The 4843-nt window shown below is 44.1% G+C and overlaps 1 non-coding gene across 1 annotated transcript; it reads right to left on the bottom strand.

Annotated features, from left to right (window-relative positions):
* Window positions 1-884: 884 nt before the first annotated feature.
* Window positions 885-978, bottom strand: trnai-uau (transfer RNA isoleucine (anticodon UAU)). The gene is made up of 2 exons: window positions 941-978; window positions 885-920 (listed from the first exon to the last, which is right to left on the bottom strand). It is a non-coding gene; the product is annotated as a tRNA-Ile (tRNA).
* Window positions 979-4843: the final 3865 nt, after the last annotated feature.

Below are 4843 nucleotides of genomic sequence, written 5' to 3'. Positions count from 1 at the left end.
GACCCGAAACGTTGACTGTTCGTTCCACGGATGCTGCCCGACTTGCTGAGTTCCTCCAGCGTGTTGTGCGTGTTGCTTTGACCCCGACATCTGCAGAGTACTTTGTGTTTATAATATCTTTTTTGTTCGCCTGTGCCTGAAACAATTCGCCGATGCAAGTAAACATTGAGTTTAATCGTTAGCACAATGAACCAAGGTGAGGTGCAATTAGCAGGAATTCTGCAGATGCTGGAAATTCAAGCAACACACATCAAAGTTGCTGGTGAACGCAGCAGGCCAGGCAGCATCTCTAGGAAGGGGTACAGTCGACGTTTCAGGCCGAGACCCTTCGTCAGGACTAACTGTTATTCCTGACGAAGGGTCTCGGCCTGAAACGTCGACTGTACCCCTTCCTAGAGATGCTGCCTGGCCTGCTGCGTTCACCAGCAACTTTCATGTGTGTTGCTTGAGGTGCAGTTAGAGTGTTTTTGAAACATGGCTTCAGGAAAGGTCTGGTTCGTTGCTTCAGCTTTTAGTTAATTGGATTGAGAAGACTGGAATGTGGGGGACACGTGATGCCTTGATTCAACAAAGAAACCACCTGTTCAGACACGTTCAGCAAAGGGAAGTGAGGCTACGCGTGTTGAATGAAAGAACCAAACAGGGAGAATGTTTGTAGCCCCGCGGGCACATGCCTTTCAGTGAATAAGGGAAGGTCTCCTGCAGCGCTTGTAAGCTCACGCTCTCTTTGCTCAGATCAAAATCAAAGGCGCATCGCCTCGAAGTTACATACAAATAATAAGCAGGGTGTCTTGAAGGCACACAATTAAATGTAACATATCAGTTGAATGCTCAGCTTGAGAAACGCCCAGTCACCTGAGCGTTGCAAGCATTAAAATCACAAGTGCTCTAGTTGAGGCTCGAACTCACAGCCTCGGCATTTCTCCGCCGTCTACTGCCATATAAGTACCACGCGCTAACCGATTGCACCACTAGAGCCCAGCGCTGCAAACACGTGCTTTTAAATATCTAGAAAGAAAATTAGAAGGAATTCATATATCATAGATCATACAGCATTGAAATATACGTGAAAGGCCGTTTGGCCCACAATGGATTACCGTACTAAGTAAAAAACAAGTCAAAAACATTCAAACTCGAATCCCTCTTTCCCACAATGTCCATATCCCTCGATTTCCTTACATCCATGTGCATATCGAAGCATCAAATGTGCATATCAAATACCACCTATAAATTTGTTGATGATGCAAGCATTGTTTGTAGAATCTCAGATGGAGACCAGAGGACGTACAGGAACGAAATATGCCAACTGGTGGAGTGGTGTCGCAACAACAACCTTGCGGTGAACGTTAGTAAGACGGAAGAACTGATTGAGGACTTCAGGAAGGATAAGACGAAGTAACACATACCAATGCTCAGAGGGATCAGAAGTGAAGACAGTGAGCAGTTTCAAGGTCATGGGTGTCAAGATCCCTGAGGACTTAAGCTGGTCACAACATATCGATGCAGTTGTAAAGAAGGCGAGAAAACGACTAAACTTCATCGGGAGTTTGAAGAGATTTGGTATGTCAACCAATAACTCAAAAACCTCCAGAGATGTGCATTGGAGGTCGTCCTGCATCACTGTATTGTATGGAGGGGGCGGGGAGGGGCTATTGCACCGAGCAGAAAGAAGCTGCAGAAGGTTGTAAATCTAGTCAGCTCCATTTTGGGTACCAGCCTGCAAATTACCCGGTACATCTTCAGGGAGCGGTGTCTCAGAAAGGTAGCGTCCACTATTAAGGACCACCAGCACCCAGGGCAGGCCCCTTTCTCTCTGTTACCGTCAGACAGCAGGTACAGAAGCCTGAGGGCGCACACTCAGCGATTCAGTAACGCTTCTTCCCCTCTGCCATCGATTTCTAAATGGACATTGAACCCGTGAACACTACCTCACTTTTCAAATATATATTATTTCTGTTTTTTTTCCCCACGATTTTTAATCAATTTGACATACATATCCTGTAAATGATTGATTGATTGATTTATTAATTATCAACTTTCTTCTTCTATATTATGTGTTGCTTTGAAATGCTGCTGCTAAATTACAAAATTTCACGACACATTCCGGTGATAATAACCCTGATTCTTTTTTTTTCTGATTCCGATCTCTTTCAAGCCGCTAATGTTTTTTTCTTTTTACCACCGTACCGGGCAGTGCACTCCAGGCATCCAGCACTCAGATTTAAAAAGCTTGACCTTGTCATCTCACTAGAATCTACCTCTTCTCATCTTCAATGCATGGCGTCCGGTATTAGTTACTTCAATCCTGGGAACCCGACACTCCCTGTCTACTCTATCACTTTCTCTCAAACCTGCTAAACCTCTGCTAGATCTCCCCTCACTTCCCGGTGCTCCAGAGAAAACAAACCATGTTAATACAACCTTTCATAAACGCACATGCCCTCTAATCCAGGTAAACCTCCTCTGAACCCTCTTCATAGCTTCAACATCCTTCGTACAGTAGGGCGACCAGAATTGTATGCAATACTACAGAAATAGCCTACCCTAAGTTTTAGAAATTTGCAACATAACCTCTTCACTTTTGAATTTCATATTTCGACTGACAAAAGCAACTTTTATCTGACAAAAGCAAGGTTGATTGATCAACCGCCTAATTGTTCTTCGTTTTCATCTCAAGAGGGTAAAACTTGAGGTTCAAAGGTATACAACTTTTCTTCTTCTTCGGGTGGAAAATTGTGATACCTAAAGTTACAATCGATTTGCTAAATGTAATTATAAGAAATAGCAACAAATTGAAATTTTCTGGAACTGATAACTTCCATTGGTATTGGTATGAAACCTTAGTTTCCTTCATGGTGCATTAATAGATACCAGCAATTTTCTTACAAATCTTGAAAGAATGACAGAATTTTGACAGAAATATATATAAGTATCGAAAGTCTCGGGTACATTACAGGCCCTTCGGCCAAAAATGTTTTGCCGACCATGAAACCTACTCCAGAAGTTGCCGAGAATTTAACTACCGCATAGCCCTCTATTTTCCTGAGCTCCATATACCTATCAAAGAGTCTCTTAAAAGATCCTATTGTATCCGCCTCTACCACCTTCGCTGGCAGTGTATTCCACACATCCATTACTCTGTCCAATATTCCCGTTGTACCTTCTTCCAAGCACCTTAAAACTATGCACCCTCATGTTAGCCATTTCAATCCTGGGGAAAAGCCTCTGACTATCCACATGATCAATGCCTCTCATCATCTTATACACCTCTATCAGGTCACCTCTCATCCTCCGTCGATTCAAGGAGGAAGGCCAAGTTCGCTCAACATAAGGCATGCTCTCCAATCCAGGCAACGTCCTTGCAAATCTCCTCATGTAAAACCCTAAAGAGAAACCACAAATCATTCATCAAAATACACTCCTATCACAAATGATGTAGAGAATTGTAACAACATGCGTTTAGCAAAGAATCGCCTCTCGCTTAGATAATTTAAATCTACTCACAAAAAGGGCAGGAAAAGATGCCGTAAGTGTGTGAAAGGACGTAAAGAACAATCAATATTACAGTGGCTTGCCATTCGACCTTGTTGCTGTTGCTTCCGTAGTTGTTTCAGCTGTAGCACAAACGTCACATGGATCATGTAAAACGGTGGCTGAGGGGCCTTATAATCCTGCGGATGTAACCAGAGAGCTATGGATGGTAATGAACCCCAATGCAGAGTAATGTCTCACAACTGAGTAGTTGACATGTAAGTACAGACTTTTTGTTTTATTAAGTGCAATCGTGAACAATAGCCGGATAAGAAATGCTGATCAAGTCAACTAGTTCCCAAAGAGAACTCTGATAGGCCAGTCAGATGGTTCACTGCTGCTCAGCGATAGGAATAGCACAAGGGTCGTTAGCCCCTGTACCCCAGAAACACACCCGAGCGGTGCGGCGGAGGTATGTGCTGTGCATGACCTGATCTGAACGCATCATGTTGACTCATAACAGATCGTGCTCACGGTGGAACAGCTAAGGTCAAAGATGGGGTGATTAGCACTGATGGACAAATTATACCTCCACTACCCCCTAATTTCCATGGAGGAATCTGGCAGGCAATAATTGTCAGTCTAAGTCTTAAAGGGACAGCGGCATCTCACTGTACTGCGGGGAAACTGGAAAGCCGAAACTGGGATGGCAGCCGTTTCTCTGTCGGGAGGATGGCAATGGGTGGAGATTCTTACTCAGGGACGGAGATTCGTGCTCAGAGATGGAGATTTTTAGTCAAAGATGGAGATTCTCACAGAGGGGTGGAGATTGTTACTCAGAGATGGATATTCTTACTCAGGGATGCAGATTCGTGCTCAGAGCTGGAGATTCTTACTCAAAGGTGGAGATTGTTACTCAGGGGTGGAGACTGTTACTCAAGGGATGCAGGTTGTTACTCGGGGTTGGAGATTGTTACTCGGGGATGGAGATTGTTACTCGGGGATGGAGATTGTTACTCAAAGGTGGAGATTCTCACAGAGTGGTAGAGATGGTTACTCAGGGGTGGAGACTGTTACTCGGGGATGGAGATTGTTACTCGGGATGCAGATTGTTACTCGGGGATGCAGATTGTTACTCGGGGATGCAGATTGTTACTCAGGGATTGAGATTGTTACTTGGGGATGGAGATTGTTACTCAGGGATGGCATCAGATACACTACAAGTGCACTCAATAAGCTTGTTTTGTTTTTGTTGGTGGAGCATAAGGGAAACTTAGTGGGTGTACACATAGGCATTTACTCGACATTTATACCCGGCCACTTTCGACAATGTACACCTCATCCTAGAAGAACTCTCACACATTTTTAGACG

This window comes from Mobula birostris, chromosome 13, assembly GCF_030028105.1.
Source record: "Mobula birostris isolate sMobBir1 chromosome 13, sMobBir1.hap1, whole genome shotgun sequence".
Classification (NCBI taxonomy): domain Eukaryota; kingdom Metazoa; phylum Chordata; class Chondrichthyes; order Myliobatiformes; family Myliobatidae; genus Mobula; species Mobula birostris.
This window is presented reverse-complemented; position numbering and strand designations above follow the sequence as displayed.